Source organism: Heliangelus exortis, chromosome 16 (genome assembly GCF_036169615.1).
Source record: "Heliangelus exortis chromosome 16, bHelExo1.hap1, whole genome shotgun sequence".
Taxonomy (NCBI): domain Eukaryota; kingdom Metazoa; phylum Chordata; class Aves; order Apodiformes; family Trochilidae; genus Heliangelus; species Heliangelus exortis.
The window spans coordinates 15877865-15898582 of record NC_092437.1 but is presented as its reverse complement, the minus strand read 5'-3'; the positions used below and the strand labels follow the sequence as shown (position 1 = coordinate 15898582).

The 20718-nt window shown below is 48.7% G+C and overlaps 1 long non-coding RNA gene across 1 annotated transcript; it reads right to left on the bottom strand.

Moving 5' to 3' along the window:
* Positions 1–7801: 7801 nt before the first annotated feature.
* Positions 7802–8777, bottom strand: LOC139803507 (uncharacterized). The gene is made up of 2 exons (XR_011729032.1): positions 8655–8777; positions 7802–8430 (listed from the first exon to the last, which is right to left on the bottom strand). It is a non-coding gene; the product is annotated as an uncharacterized lncRNA (long non-coding RNA).
* Between the last annotated feature and the right edge of the window lie 11941 nt (positions 8778–20718).

Here is a 20718-nt window from a genome sequence, read left to right as displayed (position 1 = left end):
TCTGCTTGGATCTCAAGGGCTGGAAGTGCTGGGAAGGTGCAGAACCTGGTCTGTGAGCTTGGGGAAAGGTCAGAAATCATTCTTGCCACAGCAGTGGTTGCAGTTCCCCAGGCTCATGGAGCTGAAGCACAGAAAAGGATTATTGCATGAATTGTCCACACTCATCTCCTGTGCTGCAACATCTGAAGAAGTGGCTGAGAACAAATCCTGTCCTCAGGGGACACCTCTTGCTTCCTCTGGCTGCTCTGCATTCCCACTTACCAGGCTCTGAATCACAGAACCACATAATTACCTTGCTTGGGTAATTCAAGATCAAGTCCAACCATAACCTAACACTGACAAGATCTTAACTCAGCCACACCCCAAGCACTGTGTCTGCAGACTCTGAAATCCCTCCAGGGATGGTGACTCCCCCACTGCCCTGGGCAGCCTGAGAACCCTTTCAGTGAAGAAATTCTTCCTAGCATCCAACCCAAACCTCCCCTGGTACAATGTGAGCCCATTACCTCTCGTCCTATCATCTGTAACCTCAAGAGCTCTTCAGTAACTTCAGTGTCTACTCCAGCAAAAGTAGCTGAGTTGATGGTTGTGGGGCCAACCTGCACCCATCCCTCCTCCCAGAGCAGCAGCTGCTGGGACCATCTCCTGCACCTCACTGGAACGTGGGGTGCTGGATCCTCTGACAACACAAAGACTTCATTATGGCACTTCAAAAACTTGGAGACAGATCAGCACTGGTCTAGACAGTGTAGTAAGACCTGAAATAGCAAACAAATAAACAAAAAAAATCAAACAAAACCAAGTGAATTAAAACAAATAGTGGCTGTGGTGCTTCAGAAGAGCACTGTCTGGGGGAAGCTGTGCAATGCTGTAATTAAATTTTATCATAATTCATCTAAAGAAGGAAGATGAAATGTGGTCATAAAGAAGCATTTAAGTCTGGCACAACCCCCCACCTTTGAGTCTGGTTTTCCATCTTCAGTAAAATTGTCCTCACGTGGGTTCTTTGTATGTGTTTTCATTTCTCTTAAGCTTTTAAGAACTGTAAACCAGGCACTTCATCTTCCTCCATCATCTTTAATCTTCTTAGGGCTCATTAGTGGAGCAGGGCTGGCTGGGTTCATTACCTGAATATCTGCCATAGGAGCACTGAAGAAGACAATAAGTGAGAGCAATACCAGGTTTCTAAACCCTTTGGAGATGAAGAAGTCATAGGGCACAATCACCTGGTTCAGTCTCTGCCCTCATCTGCCTCACTGCCAGGCTGGTGGTCTGCCTTTTGGGGCTCCACAGAAAAAAACTTCAGTTCAAATGAACCCTTGGAGATCTCTGGTCCAAAACTGAACCAAAAGGGAAGGTCAGGATTTTGAAGGTCTTCTTTTTAAAAGTTTCTCTCAAGGATGGATATTGCTGCTGCACTAATATTTGATAAATCTCACAGGAAAATACCTCCAGAGTTTAAAAGTACTTCTGCCTGTGGTTAAATGTTGCTGGAGAGCAAGAAGTCATAAAAGATGTAGAGGTTCTGCCTGGTGCTGGTTTGACGCGGGGCCTGGCACAGCTTTAATGGTCACTGCTCATCTCCCACCCTGCTCCCTGCAGTCACTGAACATGTGAACAGAAAAAGAGCCCCTGGCAGCAGCAGGGAGGCAGAGTCCTGGCTCATCTGCTCAGACCCCCTGAGCTAGGTGCTGCCCCTCTGCCATGGGCCCAGGCACCTGCCCCAACCTGGCACTGGAGGGAGAAACCTGAGTGGGGTGGGAGAGGCTGCAGGGGGGGTCCTGAGGGTGGGGGTGAGGTGTGCTCATCCTGCTGGGGATGTCACAGCCTGGGAATCACAGCCTCTTCTCTCCATCCCTCCCCCACCAACACACAAACTCCAGCCAAGTACTTCTTCCCAGCACGGTTTAGGGTTTGGGTTTTATTGTTTGGGGTTTGTTTTGGGTTTTTTTGCGCGGGGGGGGGGGGGGGGAACAACAGTGGGCGGGTGTTTGCTGCAATCAGCAACCCTGAGTCCAGGGGAATAACAAAACAATTCCTGAGCTGGTTTCGATTGATTGATTTTGATTGATTTTGATTGATAGAGCTGAGGGGTGAGACTGCCAGCTCCTGGCAGGAGGGCTGTGAGCTCAAGCTAAGCCATGTTTGGGCAGCTTAGCAGAGGGACCAGAAGCTGTGCTGGCTCAGAAGTCTCCCTTCCCTCTCTGTGTTATCCAGACCTGACCTGGAGCTGCAGATCTTAAAGAAGGGTGAGGGAGTGCTGGATGTCTCATCTAATAAAACAGCTGCCTTGTACCTTCCTACGACTTCCACTGAAAGTTTTCTGTAATCCAAGGTTATGTTCCCTGAGGTCCTGGGAGCAGAACATCTATCCTTCATTCTTACTCTGCACAGATTGTCCTGATGGTTTGTAAGTGAATTATGTAGGAGACTTTGCACTGTGAAGAGCTGACCTTGTCCTTAACCTCAGCACATTCTTCAATTAATGCCTCCTAAGAGAAATTAATTCTATTAATCCATGAAGGCCTCTGTGCAGCTGAACTGGGATTTCTGCATTTCTCACTGAACCCACTTCTGCCTTCCCCTCCCCAGTGAACCTCTGCAGGTCAGCAGCAGCTGAAGCTTTGGTGCTATTTGCAAGCAAACCCAAGCAAACCTGTACTCACAGCCTGCTGGCCAGCTGTGAAGGAGCAAGAATTCTGAGCAGCTGATAGATGTTTTTCTGTCCCCAACAGCCTCTGCAGCTTCTCCTCCCGCCTGGTACAACAGAAGCCAAAAGGAGCCCTTGCGGGAGCAAAAAGTCCCTCCCAGAGCCATCACCCTGCAAGATGAGCCCAGTTACCTCTGCCTGCAGCTTTGAGCAACGTGCTCTGCTGTGAGATGTGAGTGCAAATGGAAAGAGTGGTTCTGTAATGATTTTGGGGTGGAAAAGGCATAGGTCTGCATTCTGGGGATGTCCCAGCGAATTTCTGCCAGAGGATGCTCCAGGCAATGTAATCCCCAGTCAAAGCAGAGGACCCTCTAAGCAGAGTGGGGCCTGTGGGGCTTGGCAGTGCTGGCTTCGTGGTTGCTCTTGATGATCTTAAAGGTCTTTTCCAACCAGAATGATTCTGTGATTCTCTGTGGAGACACTGAGATGTCTGGGATCCTGTCTGAAAGAGCTGGCACTGGGGCGGGGGTCATTCTGGAGGCTGCTGGTGAGTTTGAGAGGGTCAGGCTGGAGGTGGAAAGGTTTCAGGTTCAGTGTCTGCGAAAAGCCCTCAGATGGTAGGAAAGGGACTGCAGAGAGTGATGGAGACATTCAAAGCCCACCTGGACACATTCCAGCTTGGGGGGGAACTGGTTCTTGCAGAACACCAGAAGGAACCTGAGCTTTATCCTTTTCCCACTGGGTAATATGGCAGGCAGGTCCCTGCAGTGTTTCTGCTCCTTAACCACCCTACAGGCTTGGCCATCACTACCTGGAACTTGCTGAGCACTTGTCCACTGAGTAACCTCAGCAGTTTGCTTTATTTTTTCTGGGTTAGCCATGGCACCTGTGAGTGCTGGCTGTATCCAGGAAATGTCAGGGATAACGAGGGGATCTTTTTCCTATGGCACAATAATGATGATTAAGGGTGGGATTTTTCAAAAGCAATCAAGGTCAATGAGAGTCAATAAGAAGTGGGCACCTCATTTCCTTAAGGTGCTTTTGGAAAACTGAGCCTAAACCATGGAGATTTCATGCGGACACATTTAAATCTGTGTGGGATAAGTCTCCAAATACTTTTTTGAGAAGTGATATGCATATTGTAATCGGAACAGATTAAATATGAATCTCTGCAGCAGCTTAACCTTTTACACTCCTTATAAAAAAAAAAAAAAACAAAAAACCAAAAAAACCCCACACAACAACTAAACCCAAACACATGGTGTTTTAGTCATAAGCAACTGTACCTTGCAGTTAAGACCAATCCACAACTGGACCTGTCAGCTTGAGCAGAACAATCCTGAGCTACCCTGCCAGGGATCAGAGTTTAAGCACGAGAAGCAACCAGAGCAATATTATCAAGTTGCAAATATATTCAGAGAAGCATGTGTTACCCAGTGCTCAGCATACATAATGTCTCTGTAGGCAACCAACACTTCGACCAGAAATAGGGCATGGATTTCCACCAGCCAGGGTAATTAACTCTTGGAGAGACTTAACCTGGGAAGGCCAAATATTTCCCCATCGTATGGAATTGCCAGGCAGGGACAGAAAAGCTTTGAAAGGCAATGATCTGGTTCAGACAAAGAGGGTGAGGAGTGCAATGATCATGGGGGAAACCCTGTTTCAGAGTGACAGAGGAGTTTAGGATTGCTTGTGACAGAGGAGTTTAGGTTTGCTTGCCACAGCCTTGGGGCTCTGTGCTGGGTGTAGGTGGCACTCACTGGTACTGAGCAGGAGCCCAGAACCCGGGTGGGTCAGGGCACACGGGATTTCTTTTTCCTTTCCCGGCTCCCACGTGTCTAGCATTCCATGTCTGAGGAAGCTCCAGGTCTCCCCAGGAAGCCTGGAAGGACGTCACAGCCAGAGCTGCTGTAGCATCCAGTTCCAGCCACTCTCCTCCTCAGCCCATCCCATGGCTCGGGAGCCTTCCCAAGGGCCTCTCCTCAGCTGCAGCCGACACCTCAGCCCCAATCCCTTCCCTACAAACCCAGGGGAGGGTTGGACTATTCCACACCTGACAGCGAAGATGTGCAAGAAGCCACTCTCTTACAGATAGATCAGTGATGAGAAGGAGGGAAGAGACCCAGGAGGAAGAGGTATTTGGGCTGATTGATGAATGGGGGGAAGAAGGAATTAACACCTGAACGCTGTGCCAGCTGGAACCTCTGCATGTCAGGAGCTCAGGTGCTCCTCGGGTCCTCTGGAGGGGATTTAAGCAGCAGGCAATGGCTGAATGGAGGGCACACAGGGTGCACAGCAGGACGCTGCCTGCCCTGAGCCAGAACTCCCCACGCTGGGGCTGGCACACGGGAATGGAGAGGACAGAGGTGACCATGGTGGTGGCTCACATGTCTGGGGGGGCAGCCCCTGCAGAGACCCCCAGCACTGCTGCACATCAGAGGGGTTCAGCACCTTCCAAGGTGGTGGGAGAGTGGCCAGAGGTGACAGGGCTGTCTGCCGTGGGAGTGGCTGGGCTGGGTCACACTGGGGGTACCCTGAGTCTGCTGGTGTTTCTGCTCAGGAGAGCTCCCCATAGCAAGGCAAGCTGTGCCAAAACCTGGGGCATTGCTGCAGCTCCTCCTGCGGCAGGATGAAGTTATTCAGGACATTTAAGCTGTTTATTAAATTTAAACCTTTGTGTTTGGCTGAGCATCCCCTGAGGCACTGCAAACCAGCACCCCCTTGGAGCTGAACCCCCTGGTGATCCCGGGCTGGAGGATTAGCCTTGGGGAATCTGCTGGATTGGCTGGGCTGCCAAGCTCCCTGAAACCCTCCCGTGTCCCAGGAAATCCCCCACACCTCCCCTGAACCCATCTCTCTGCTCTCCCTTCTCCTGCCGTGGTCTTTCAGGCACCTCATGCACTCCGAGTTGGGCCACAGCCTCTTGACCAGGGTCTTGCTGTCACCAGCCCCAGATTAAAGCCACCAAGACTCTGGGGACAGGTCTGGGCTGACTGATTTCAGTAGCAGGGATCTTGCAGGAGGAAGATCCTTGCTCTGCTCTCCCATCAGGCTGGGGACTGGCTCAGGATTCACTCCAGCAGGAGTCACAACAGAGCTGGGCCAGGAGCTTCATTTCTCTTCCCTGCCTCTTTCTGGTTTTGTCAAGCTTTGAAGTATTTTGGGGCTGTGAGAACATTTCCAATGATGTGGGTATCAATAGCTTTTTGTCTTTGTATTTATGATTTCATAATTTCTGAACCTGTCACAATCAGCGTGGAAGGGAGCGTGGCTGCGTGTAGAGGAATGATCTGAAAAAAGCCCCAGAGCCCAGGAACAGGCTGCACTCTTTTCAGCAGATGCAAAGTGAATAATATTTAGGGACGTGCTTATAAATCAGTACAGCCTTTAATTAAGCAAAACATTTTGCTAAGAACGAATTAATTAGCAATTCATGGCACGAGGCTGGGCCTATTATCAAAGAGCTTGTACACCATAGAGCACAATTGCTTGTGTGTCTTTAGAGCTAATTATCAGTCACTTGTTTTATTTTCATTTCAAAGCTCCTTGTGAAGAGATCAGATAAAGATCTACTGGAGGAGTGGTGGGCTGGTGGTTTGTTTTTCCCTGGGCTCTTTTCCAAGTTGGTACTGATTGGCTGGCATGAGGAGAAAGGAGACCATGGTTGGTGTGCAGTCCTGGGATGGGGGGATAGGGGGGATGGGGATGGGACAGAGGCTGAATGGTCCAGCCAGAGGCAGAGCTGATACAGGCTCCTCCTAGAGCTTCACACCAGTCACTTTAATGTCTCTCTTAGCCCAGTGAAGACATCAGCACCCCTGGCCTGGTGGAGCTCTGCTGAGGATGGATGTGTGGGGTTGGGAGATGTCTGATCCTGGGGATGAGGCAGAGAGAGACCATGAGGAGCTGGGAGGGAGGCAATAGTGATGGAGTCTGTGGGCTTCCAGCAGGTAGAACCCACAGCACAGGGGAGCACTTGCCCTGGCCTGCAAGAAGGGGGAGAGATACATGCTCCATCAGAAACCCAAGAGAAATGTGAGCAGGGCCCTCAGATCCTATGACTTGGGAGGGTGGGGTGGGGAGGATGGTGCTGTTCAAGCTACAAGTTTTTGTGTCTCTTGGGTAAGTGCCAACACAAGAGCTTAAACACACCATAATGGCACAAAATGACAGCATTATGAGCAGTTTCAATCTGATGCAGATGGTCTTGCCATTTGCTTCCTTGTTTAAACAGCAATTTGGCAAGTTTGTCATTCATAAAGCTTTTATAGTGCTCCCTCCGCTGCTCCCCTGTGGCCCACTAGGAGCTGCCTGGATGGCTGTGGATGCCTGGGAACACACATTAGTCTGTAATGAGGCTGTATTCATATTGTTTCCTTTGGTCAGAGGAGCCTTGGGAATTCCACACTAGAGAACATATTTCCATTTAAAACCTGCAGCTCCTCACTGAAGCATGGCTGTGATGCTCAGCTCCCAGCACTGCCAGCACAGAGCAGCTACAGGGGAGGAAGAAGTGTTCTGAGATCTCCCTGGAGCTGAGGAAAGGGCCACAGGGAGCCAGAGGGAGCAGAGGAGCTGGGGGCAGGTGGATGGGGCTCAGCAGGTAGAAGGTGTCACCCTTCATAATCTGAAAAAACAGATGAGGAGATGCTGAGGTTCAGCTCACATCCCTGGGATGAGCTGTCCTTTCATGAAGTAGGCAGCCAGACTGCAGGAATGCTGCTGGGTTTTGTTGGCCCACCACAAGCACCTAAGCAAAGCACAGTGGAAGGCTGATCAATTAATATCTTTCATGTGGTTTTGTGAAGTGTAAAATAACAAGATATGGTGGCTTGCATCGGCACAAGCTGCTTAGATCCTAATGCAAATAAATATTTAGCCAATAGTTCTGATTTATTTATTTCTTTGGCAAGAAAATGCATCTGTGTTCACTATTTCTCCTGTTTTTAATTGCAGGGATAAGACATGCTGGGATATCAGACTTGAACTCAGCCTCTTCTGCAGTGGGACATCCAGTGGCTTTGCAGGAGCTCTGGGGAAAGATTTTGACTCAAGATTTCTGTACAGCAGATGAATTTGTCTGTAGGTAGCTCTGTTCCAGCAGCCTCTCCTGCATGCTGTAAGCAGGACCTCCTGCCACATGGGATGTTTATGGACCAGGACTCATTTATTTTGCAGATCCTTCAGAGTAACCCCATCCCCTTGCCTCACTCTATGGTAAACATGGTTCATTTAAACCCTTTTCTTATCTGAAAAGAGTGTTCAATGGTGCTTGCAAGATGGATCTGGAAGCAAAGCAGCTGGGGGTCAGTCAGCTCAGGCAGGTACCCACCTCAGACAATTTGTTTCACTCTTCCCATTCTGTTTCCTCAGCACGTTATGAGAAGATAGAACAGTAGCCAGGAACAGGGTAGGATCCCTAAGAAGTGATCAGCTAGTGAGTACAGCATGACTGGAACCCAGATGATGGAGATGGAGCTTTCCTAAGGGACACTGGTGTTGGCAGTAACCCAGTTTCATGGCAGGGTGAGCTGAGTGATGCTTTGCCTCTGGAACCCACATCAGCCCATTCTGGAAGGCAGCAGAAGCCAAGCACACACGGGCTGTGCAAGGGGGTGTGAATTGTACTGCTCAGGGTGGCCAAAGGTCCTCCTGGCATCCTGGCTCCAGCCATGACTGTGACCACAGGGAGGACATGAGAACAAGGGAGGCACATTCTGAATTTCCAGCCACTTTCACATCAGGGTTATTCTAAGCTGGAGAATCTCCTTGGTGACCTGTGCACAAGAAAATGCACTGTCAGGGAACCTGAGAGCTGGGACAAGGTGCTTGTGTCCTGTTGGAGGAGGCAGATGCCCAAGGCACCAGGGTAGTGATGTAGCCCTGAGGCATGGGGACAGTTTGGCACAGTCACTGCCTGTCACTCAGGTGGCACTTCTGCTGCTCTGTGACTTGAGAGGGGTGGCAGGGCAAGAGGAGTTGAGGAAAGCGACTTTCTCACCTGTCTACACCAAGCTACTGGCAAATTCATGTCGTGGCTCCAGGGTGTCTGCTGCCACGCATATGTCTCCCTCTATCTGCTCTGCCTCTGTGCAGCTCACAAGGAAGATGTTATCAGGAGGAAGTATTGTGACATTCCTGCAGTGCCACCCTCTGCAGTCTGTTCCAGAGCATCACCCTGACAATGGATTTCCTTCCCGGGCAGCTCCTGGTTTTAGTGCTCTGTGCCCTTCCCTGGGAGACATTCTGTGGAGTGATGGATTTGAAAAGCAGTGACAACATCCGAGTTATAAAGGGGGATGAGAGGTTATACAGTGGTTTTAATGGATTTCAGTGGAGACAGGGTTGAAAGCACCGCAGATCTCCATTACTGGAAAAACATAGCCCGAGAAATCAGACTTAGTCTGTGCACTTTCTTTTTTACTTGCTGTTTCTTCTCATTCCTGCCATTTACTCTGAAAGCAAATGTGCTTCCAAGGCAGAATTGGACAGGATCATTCTGCTTGTCTGTATTTCATGTTTGTTTTTCTTCCAAATAAGATGAAATAATACAGAAAATAAATATAATTTTTGAGAGTGTCACAGAAAAGTCATGCACACACAAACTCTGAAGGGAAAGCTGATACAAACTCCTTGGCTGTATACAGAAAAATCAGGTTGATAGGGAACCCTACAGCAGAAGAGATCTTCACTTGTGTGCATTTCTGATCTATTCTCCTGTAAGAACTTCTCCTGACTTGACATTGCCTTCTACTTGTGAACAAGTATAGGCAACAGAATGTGTTTTTACAAGTGCTCTAAGGCACAAAACTAAATCTTAAAAATAGGGAAATAATAATAATAACAATAATAATAGTGAAAAATAGTGGACCACTGAGTTCAGTGAAGCTGGGAACATGCAGTCCCTTTTGGTTGGAATTCATCCTCAAGAGGAAGGCAGAAGATGGCTCATTTCTTTGCTTTGGTCCCAGCAATTTGGCCCCTGTTTTGAGGAGTCAAAGGACTGAACAGTGCAGGTATTTGGGGTGCAACCACCTCTGACAGCGAGCATACAAATGCTGGGCTCAAGCTTTGCAAGTGATTGTCAATACCTGCAAAAGCATTAAAGCTTGGCAGTTGTAGACCTGTCAAAAACAAACACTGAGAAAGAAGAGCTCCAAACTTTTTTGTGTCGCTGAAAACACATTCTGTTTATCTTACTCTTGAAGTGGTTTACTCTGAATCTTTTTATTAGGAATTTTTAAATGAGACCTGCAAACAGCACAGCCTGAAAAACTTTGCAAGCCTGCAAGTCAGCCAAGCAAAGCATTGGTGTTTGGCTCCCATCAGCACACAGCCTCCTGCCCAGCCCACAGGGAAAGAAGGAGCCATGTGGAAGTGATGAGGTGATTCTGGAGAAGCAATGGTTATTACTGAAGCAAGAGAAGAGATAAAGAGTAGATAATGTAGAAGAAAGAGGGCACATGCTGCAGAGTGGGAGCAGAGGAACACAGGGTACCAGACAGACACATATTGTTTATAACCACCACAGCCACAAGTAGATTATTGCCAAGCAAAATCTAAGATGCAAGAGGGGGAAGAGATGGGGGAAAGCAAAAACAAATCCCCAAAACCAGACATGTCCAAAAGCAGAGGATTCTGAAAGTCATCAAGTAACAAAAACCAAAGCCATCACAGGATCTGGGAGGAAATAATCTCCAGCAACCTTCAGGAGCACCAGGTACCCAACCTGCCCCAGGCCAGAGCTGCCACCTACTTGTTCTCAGTGTTAAATGTTTGTACAGTGTCACTGCTAATGACGGGGTAAAGAGAGAAGGTGTTTTGTCATACTGGAATTCAGTTTCCTTTGCATTGCCATGGCAATGCAGAAAGATTTTGATCACTAGCTCAGACACTTCAGTATACATTAATACAGCTTTTGCCAAGGAGAGAGCTGAATGACAGCAGTGTTTGTAAGTCTGATTTGAATGTTCTGCTTTTTTTACTGTATCAAAAGCCACACACCCAGAGCAAGCTGAGGGGGAAAAAAAAATAAATAGATCTTACTTATGGCAACTTAAGAGAAATGCCTGAAGTTGAGAGAATGCGATTAATTCTTCCTAAATTGGCATCAGCATCTTTAGCTGACTGCAAGCCAAGAAAGTCCAAACTCCCTTGAGGCAGCAAGTTCTAAAATAACATTCTGCTGCAGCACTGTGCTGTCACAAGTTCTAACTCATGTTTCTGCTCAGCTGTCTCCTTAATGCCGTCTTGCTCACAGGGGCAGGAGCTGCCATTTTATCCCTTATTTGTATGAGGTGTGACATAATAAGAACAGCAGACCCATGGCTGCAGCCCCTCGGGTCAAGAGAAGTACTAACAGCCCAGAGTTGTATTTCTAATGGATTTCATTTTCCCCTATTCCTACTGCTTTATAACTTTGAGAATGTTCACCATGCCAAGGAAGGAATGTTCACCATGCAAAGGAATGTTCACCATTCCAATAAGGAATGTTTAGGTGTAAGCAGGTAAGTGGAGGCTGGCAGGAAAGCTAGTGAAGCCCTAAGCACCACATTTCCAAAGCAAAGGGTCACAAACCTGCACCCTGCATGCCCAAACTCAGTCTGTATTTGCTTCCTTGCTGCTAAAGAGAAGGGACCTGCCTAGACTGGTCTCCTATTCCCAGTTCCCCTCTACTTCTTGGAAGGTGGCCATGCATCCTGAGTGTCTGTGTGTTCATCCGTGATGAGCAGGAGTCTGGGAGCAGCACCCACATGGGCTGAGAAGCACCATGAGCACCCACGGGTATCAGATGAGTCTGAGCAGAATGCTGCTGAGGAGAGCTCCCACCACAACACAGAGTTCTCTTGCCCCAATTATTCTAGATTAATTGAGGTTTGCTCAGCCACTGGAGGCAGAATCCTCTGACAGTAGGATACGTGGCTCTCCAAAGCTTTGGAAAGGTCCAGAATATGGTAAAGCCAACAATGCAGGTGGGCAAGAGGAGGGGATGCAATGTTCATACCCACAGAGCCTTCCCTTTGGTCATAAGAGTCAGGGCTAACGTGACAGCTGGGACAGAGCTTTTGCTAACAAAAGCCTCTAAATGCTTTGAATTGGAGCCATTTGAATAAGTGCTCACCATGAAGATGTGCTCCTTGTTCTGTCAGATTAGATACCTCACCAGCCTGTTCCTTGCTGACATCTCTGGGTTATTCTAATGGTTAACACACCAGGATCTGCAATCCAGTTCACTCATCCAGAAGGAAGCCACAGTCTGTCCAGCCCATAACTGAGCAGCTGTGACAGTGTTTGAAAGGCAGACTGACAGCTCTCTATCTCAGACACATTCATGTCAGCTCCTGTAATGTTTGCACACCCAGAATCTTTCTCTATGCAGATGATTCCTATGGGTGCACAGACTTTTCCTGCAGACTCCTGCCAGGTCAAGAAAAAAAAAAAAAAAAAGTGCATTTTGTTCTCCACATCTGATTTCTTTCTTTTTCCCTACTTAGCACTTTATTGCAACAGGAAATGTTCCATAAGGCCACCAGCCTAATTAAAAAGACAGAATCTAGATGCTGTTCTGAAATATGTGCATTTAGAGCTAACTGTACATGCAAAACAGAAACACATGCATATGTATATCTGAAACCATCTTCATATTTTTGGCTGAGTGAGCATATTTTCTGGGATCCAGTTAGCTTCTGATCTCTGACTAATTAATATGCAGGACTAATCTTTTCCAAGGTGCTCGTAAAAAAATGCATGTTTCAGTGCATATTTAATTTGCAAGCATGGGCTCTGCACCACCATGTACTGATCAGGGCTTGTGTGAAAAAAAAACATCTGTCAATTTGCATTAGTGTGGTTTTGATTTCCCAGCACAACCACTCATGCAAGCAAGGCACTTGGCTGAATTTAGATTATGTACATGGCTGTGTGTAGGTATGTCCCTTAAAAAATTCAGGTCAAACACTGTGGACAGGATTTGGGCTGACTTCTGTATCCACACACTCTTTGTATGAAATTGATTCTAAGCACACTAGAGGGGAAGTGGCAAGAGAAGTTCTGATCAAACGGAATGGATTTGAATCCCCCAGGCCTCCCCAAAATCCAGCTTTGGAGACTTTGTTCAGAGAAGCACTTCCCATTTTGTTGAGCTCTGTTACAGTGGATTCCAGCAGTGCCCTCCCTGTGGTGCAGTAATGCAGCCCTGCAATCTGACATGCAGCCTGCTGCTTCTCTGAGAGCTTCAAAACTTGAGGTTGAGCTTGCTTGGGGATTGATCTCATTTTTCAGCCTGGCTTTTCTAAAGAAGTGCCCGGGTATTAATTCAGACTTGCTCTTATCCTTTACTCTCCAGAAAGTTCCTCAGATTTACTTGGTGGGGAGGGAAGCAGACAGTGTCAGACAGAACCTGGTGGCAGCTGCAGCCATCACCCCCTGCTCAAGCATGAGTGGAGTCTTTACACCAAAGCTCAGCTTGAACAAGTTTGATGGGGAAAAAAATTATTTCTCTCTTTTCATGTGCCCGTCAAAGCTTGGGATCTTTGATTATATGACACCTCAAACCATCTCCTCTTGCTCAGCCCATCAAACCTGTCAGCAACATCACAGCAATCTGTAAGGCTGCCTGCCTGATGAGTACAGAGGAAGTTATTCAAAACAGGGAGACGGCTGATAGAGAGCTTGGGCTTAGCCCAGTTAGGTAATGTCTAGAATACAGTAGTGTTCTCTAACCTTCATGTTTGTTTGACTGATCACTGTCAATCATAGTTAAAAGGACTTAACTTCTCCATGACAAGCCCCTGCCAGTGCTGAATAACATAAATAAAGTGGTGAGCCCCAGAGATTAAGCCAATAGATAGACTGACAGGTCTGAAAAGAGCTCCCAGGGTCATCTGGTACAGCAATCCCAAGCAATCATGGCTTTGACCACTATTCCCACCAGATCCAGAGGCTTTCCTCTCCATACATTCCCACCACTCTGTAAAAAATCTTCCAGGGAACTCAGGAGACCCACTAAAAAAACAGTGACAGAATTTCCTGAAAGGAAGAATGTTGGGTCTGTCCTACCCAGTCTGAACAAGGCAGGAGAGCTTCTGACTTTCTCTGCTTCTTGTGTCTACATGTCACAGGCTGACTGCACAGTGCCAGGAATAAAGAGGTAACTGTGGTGCTCAGGATGCATTTGTCTCACCATTAATTCTGGTGGCACATGAGGCAGTTGCCAGCTGAAAGGAGGGTGTGCCAGTGAGAAAGGGGCTCATGGATACAGAAAGAAGTAATGAACACTGTCTCTGGTTTGGTTTTTTACCATATATTTGCATGAAACACAGGTGTCAGGAGAAACATGGCTGTGTGAAGGGAGAGCAACTAGAAATTACTGATGTCAGCACTAAGTAGTTCCTGTTTGAGGGACCTGGAAGTGTCCCTGCTTCATTCTTGCAAAGGTCACCGAGGAAAACAGGAGAACAAAGAACCCATCAGAAGCCATCAGTGATAAGGAAGGACCAAGGGACAGACCTGGTTCTGAGGCAGAGGAGAGGGCTTCTTCTGACAGAAATGCCAACCATGAAATGTCCTGAATGGAGAGTTGGGATGACCCCAATGGGATGAGGTTCAACACAACATGGGGAACTCCCCATGGGGAGCTCCAGGCTGGGCACAGAGTGGCAGAAAGGGAGCTGGGAGTCTGGATTGCCAGGAAGCTGAAGAGGAGGCAGCAGTGTGCCCAGGTGGCCAAGAAGGCCAATGGCATCCTGGGCTGGCTCAGGAACAGCGTGGCCAGCAGGTCCAGGGAAGGGATTCTGCCCCTGTGCTCAGCCCTGGGGAGGCCACAGCTTGAGTCCTGTGTCCAGTTCTGGGCCCCTCAGCTCAGGAAGGAGATTGAGGTGCTGGAGCAGGTCCAGAGAAGAGCAAGGAGGCTGTGAAGGGATCCAGCACAAGTCCTGTGAGGAAGGGCTGAGGGAGCTGGGGGTGTTGAGGCTGGAGAAGAGGAGGCTCAGGGGAGACCTCATCACTCTCTCCAACTCCCTGAAAGGAGGTTGGAGCCAGGGGGGGGTCAGGCTCTGCTCCCAGGCAGAGACAAGACAAGAGGCCATGGGCTTAAGAATTTCTTCCTAATATCCAAAGAAGCTTCAGCTTCAGCTCTGCCAGGGGTGGTTTAGGTTGGATATTAGGAGAAATTCTTTGCAGAGAGGGTGATCAGACATTGGAACGGGCTGCCCAGGGAGGGGGGGGAATTCTCCATCCCTGGAGGATTTTAAGCAGAGACTGAATGTGGCACTGAGTGCCATGGGCTGGGAACCACGGGGGGAGTGGATCAAGGGTTGGACTTGAGGGTCTCAGAGGTCCTTTCCAACCCAGATAGTTCTGTGATTCTGTGACATGCTTAGTCACAGTTGAGATCTGAGCAAAGTTACAATTAGATATTAGCAGTAAGCTTGATTACTAAACTTCATATTTTGCAGAACCTTGTTCTTTCCTTCCCAGTCTAAACCAGTTATGAAGAATTTGAGGTCTGCAAGCAGCTATGGTCTCACTGAGACTGGAGAGACATGGTGGGACAGCTCCCACCACTGCAGTGCTGCCATGGATGGACACAGCTTCTTTAGGAAGAAAAGGTTGGGAAGTCAAAGAGAGTGAGGGAAAGCATCAGCAGCACCCTGGGATGGGCTGCTGGTGGCAGAGGGACCAGCCTGACCTCCAAACCCAAGTCACAAAGGTTTAGGGTGCTGAGGAAGAAAGGAGAAATCCCTATAGTCACATTGAAAATCTCAGGTGAAAATACTCTGCAAAATCAAACGTGCAGTTTGTGCCTCAACACAACATTCCATATAAAACGTGTGGGTACAGAGTCCAGTGGTCACCTCATCCTTTACAGTACCATACAAGCAGTACCAGCACTGAAGCAATTCAGAGTCACCTTGTCCGTCTCAAAGAGACCAAGATGAAATGAGCAGAGAGGCTGCAAACCAAATTCTTTCTTGAAGGCTGGTCCTTCCCTGCTCCCATCCCCAGGTCCCACTGGGCTGGCTGACAGCAGGCAGGCCAGGAGCCTGCAGGGATAAATATCAGACCTTTGGCTACAGATATTTCATTCCAGCAATAAAACCCACATTGGCAATAAATCAGGCAGCAAGACAATGTGTCAATAGATCCTGCCAAGTCACTTTAAACTGCAGTTGTTGAGTCTTTTCTGTAACGTTTTGATGTATATATTTGGCCCATTAGAAAAATAACTTCATTTTTAACCACAGTTTCTGTAATGGAATGATTCCCTGCTTCACTGCAGATCTGTCTAAATTGCCAGATTAAAAAGCACATGATGCTTGGCTCAGGTTAAAGGTGTAAACAAGCTGGCACTGCACGAAAGTCCATTTCTCAGAGGCCTGGCAAGACAGTTCAGCTCCTATGAAGGGCAACAGCAGGCACAGGGGCCACTAAGTTGATATAGCAAATGCAGGAACAGCATCCAGAGCTGACCTGCTGGAGTGTGGATCCAGGTTTCTGTGCAAATAGTCAATCCCTTGGGGATAGGGCAGCAGGGCACAGCACAGAGCATGCCCACACACAGCTACAGCCTGTGGGTACTCAGCTCCAGGCTGCTCACTCTGCTCCTGAAGCCCAGCCAGTCTCCCAGCTTTGGGATGATGATGTGCTGGAGGAGCTCAGCTCCCAGAAGCTGAAAAAAAGCTTTATGACTGCATTTAGAATGTTGCAGCACCCTAGCCCAGACACAGCTCCCCTGGTGAGCCAATGCTCAACTCATGCTCCATGGCAGCATGGCTGTATCCTGCCTTAGAGCTGTGCCAGCAAACAATGAGCCCTCTGGCAGCAGCCTGGCTGTGAGACCCGTGGGTTAGCCCACCCTCATCTGTCTTCAGTCCCAGCAGCTTCCCTCTTCCCAGCTCTGTGGGTCAAAACCAGACCCTGAGCTGTGTGATGCCCATTTGCATTGGGGCTACAGCTTCCCAGTCCCCCTGGCATCACCTGGTGTAGGTGAAAGGATGGGATCCAGATGGGATGCTGGCCCCACTCAGTCCTTGATCCTTGCAGCATAACTACCGCCCTCATAGAGACACCAGAGGTATCAGGGGTAGTAGCACCAAAGACACGTAGGTGCTACAAGAGGCAAAACTGAACCTAAAGACAAGGACTGAGAGTATCCAGAAAGCCACCCCAGGCACAGCCACTGTGGCTGGGAGCCCCTTCAGAGAAATCCAACTGCTCCCCTCCCAGCCCCTCCAGCATGGCGTTGGGAGATGGTGCTTAACATTTTTCAACCCTAGAACAAGGGTGATAAAGAATAATTTTCTTGAAAAATGTCCTTTAGCATGGACATGAAAAATATTCTGCAAAAATAGTGGCTTTTTAGAGGTGTTTCCCCTTTTTTGATTTTTTTTTAAAGCTATCTTCTATCAGTCTTTTCTGCAGCATGCAATGCAAACTAGCCCTTAGGTTTGGTTTGGTTTGTTTTCTGGAATTATTCTTACATTAAGATAATTTTTTTTCAAACAAAAATCTATCAAAATAGTTCATCTACAGAAAATCTGCCTTTGAGAAGCTGGTGTTTGTGTTTTGTGGAGGCAGACGCATGGAGCACAGCCATGCAATTCCACATCTGTCAGTATGCAAGTGTCCTGGTTTGGGCCAGGACAGAGCTAATCTTCTGTCTTGTGGTTTTGCTTTCAGCTCAGTCTCTCATAAGCAGCTGCAATTGCCGAAATGAACAGAAGTTTCTCAGTCAGTGTCTGCTCCTGGGACTGATAACTCCATGTTTATAGTTACTGCTGGAGACTGGTGTGCAGAACCAGGGACACTGCTCAGCTCTGAGGAACATTTTGTGCTCCAGAAAGAGAAAGGGAGTAAAGAGGTCACCCCTGCAACCCTGCTTTGGGGAGGAACAGACAAGATAAATGACCAAAAAGTGACCTAACAGAGTATTCCATCCCATACACATCATACTTGGTATAAATTTGAGGGATCACAAGAGTCAAACCCCTTCACCTTCACCCTTTGCTCTTCCCTTCACCCTTCAGCCCTTGAAAACAAAGGGGTCCAGGAGGGATGGACCTACTTCAAGGAGCAAATTTTGAAAGCACAGGAGCAGCTGTCCCAATGTGCTGAAAGGCGAGCTGGCGGGGAAGACGACCGGTCTGGCTGAACTGGGAGACTCTGAAAGAAATTAGGGTTAAGAAGAGGGCCTACCAATTATGGAAAAAAGGGCTAACTACTAAGGAGGAATTTAGGAACATAGTTAGGTCATGTAGAAAGAAAATAAGAGAGACAGAGGCACAACGTGAACTGAATCTCGCCACCTCTGTGAAGGATAAAAAAAGTCCTTCTATAGATACATCAACAGCAAAAGAAGGGGCAAGGAAAACATCCATTCTCTACTGGACACAGGTGGGAATATAGTTGTCAAAGATGAAGAAAAGGCTGAGGTATTTAACACCTTCTTTGCCTCAGTTTTCAACAGTAAGACAGGTTATCCTGAGGACAGATGGCTTCTGGAGCTTACAGAAGGTGACAAGAATCTGAACAGCCCCCCTGTAATCCAGAAGGACACAGTCAGTGACCTACTGAGCTGCTTGGATCCCCACAAGTCTATGGGAGCAGATGGGATCCACCCAAGGGTGATGAGAGAGCTGGCAGAAGAGATCGCCAAGCCTCTCTCTATCATCTACCAACAGTCCTGGCTCACCAGGGACATCCCAGATGATGGGAAGTTGGGGAATGTCACATCAATCCACAAAAAGGGCCGGAAGGAGGACCCAGGAAACTCCAGACCCATCAGCCTGACCTCAGTGCCTGGCAGGGTTATGGAACAAATCATCCTGGGGGCAATCACACAGCACCTGCAGGATGGACAAGGGATCAGACCCAGCCAGCACGGGGTTAGGAAGGGCAGGTCCTGCCTGACCAACCTGAGCTCCTTTTATCATCAGGGGACTGCCTGGGGGATGAGGGGAAGGCTGTGGATGTGCTCTACCTGGACTTCAGCAAGGCCTTTGACACCGTCTCCCACAGCATTCTCCTGAAAAAGCTGTCAGGCCACAGCTTGGACAGGGGCATCTGTGCTGGGTTAGGAACTGGCTGGAGGGCTGGGCCCAGAGAGTGGTGCTGAATGGTGCTGATCCAGTTGGCGGCCGTGGTGTCCCCCAGGGATCAGTGTTGGGCCCGGTTCTGTTTAATATCTTCATTGATGATTTAGATGAAGGGATTGAGTCCATCATCAGCAAATTTGCAGATGACACTAAGCTGGGGGGAGTGTGGATCAGCTGGAAGGCAGGAGGGCTCTGCAGAGGGACCTGGACAGACTGGAGAGTTGGGCTGATCCCAGCAGGATGAGGTTCAACATTCCAAGTGCCGGGTCCTGCACTTTGGCCACAAGAACCCCCTGGGGAGCTCCAGGCTGGGCACAGAGTGGCAGAAAGGGACCTGGGAGTCTGGATTGCCAGGAAGCTGAACATGAGCCAGCAGTGTGCCCAGGTGGCCAAGAAGGCCAATGGCATCCTGGGCTGGCTCAGGAACAGCGTGGCCAGCAGGTCCAGGGAAGGGATTCTGCCCCTGTGCTCAGCCCTGGGGAGGCCACAGCTTGAGTCCTGTGTCCAGTTCTGGGCCCCTCAGCTCAGGAAGGAGATTGAGGTGCTGGAGCAGGTCCAAAGGAGGGCAACCAGGCTGGTGAAAGGACTCAAGCACAGACCCTATGAAGAGAGGCTGAGGGAGCTGGGGGTGTTGAGGCTGGAGAAGAGGAGGCTCAGGGGAGACCTCATCACTCTCTACAACTCCCTGAAAGAAGGTTGGAGCCAGGGGGGGGTTCGTCTCTTTTCCCAGACAACTTTCAACAAGACAAGAGGGCATGGTCTTAAGTTGTGTTAGGGGAAGTTTAGGTTGGATATTAGAAAGAATTTCTTTATAGAGAGGGTGATCAAGCATTGGAATGGGCTGCCCAGTGAAGTGGTGGACTCTCCGTCCCTGGAGATATTTAAAAAGAGGCTGGATGTGGCACTCAGTGCCATGGTCTAGCAACTGCAGCCGTGGGTCAAGGGTTGGACTTGATGATCTCTGAGGTCCCTTCCAACCCAGCCAATTCTATGATTCTATGATTCTTCCCCTGTCCCTGTTTGCTTCAGCATCCTCGGAGGATTCCATCCCTTCCTCTGCCTGTGCTCCTGATCCATTCCAGCCCGGATCTGTGTGTTCTGCCTCCAGCTGCTGCTGACCCCAGGACTCCAACCTGGACTGTCCCAGGGTCTGGGGGGGAAGGAGGAGGAATGTGGTATAATTTTTCTCCATGTATTTATTTAATAATTTTTCCTTTTTTATCATTCCTGCTTCATTAAAGCTGTGCAGTTTAGTTTCCAACCCACAAGTCTTTCACCTTTCTTTATCAGGGAGGGGATGGGGATTAATACAGAGCATCTCTCATTCAGTTAATTGCTGTGTTAAACTGTGACAAACAGCTACACAAGACAGGCTGCTCCCCAGCCCACCCATACAAGCTCTCCACAGTCCTACCCAACCCCCCAAACCCTTATTTTCCTGCAACCAGGTTACCCTTTGCAAGCAGATCCTCTCCTTTCACCAGCAAAATTCCTTGTTCTTCCCCTGCTTATGAATCTGTCACACAGCCAGAGCAGAGGCAGCTGCCCACTCTTCTGCAAGTTTCTAAGCCTCCTCCAAGCTTCTGGAGCTGCTCTCCCATGTGTCCCCCTGCCCTGCATCTCCCCAGAGCTTTGAGCAAAGGAGAGCTCTGTGCAGGACCTCCAGCCAAGCTGCAGAGAGGTGAGAGGGGCTGGCTCCCCACACCACAAATTCACTGGGAATTTCATCAAACACTATGCAGCTGATATTTTAGGAGAGCTGAGAGATTTGCAGAGCTGCTTATGTGATGGCTTTCTTAACAGCAGTGAGAACATGCACAGAGATTACTTACTCCCTTTATTGAGCAAAATTTGCTTCCTAGAATTCAGAGGTAGAGACAGGCCTGACTGCAATACCATCTCATGGGGAGGGTATGGCTGCCCTGAACATGCTCTGGAATAGCTGCTGGAACACACCAGGCTATGGCTCTG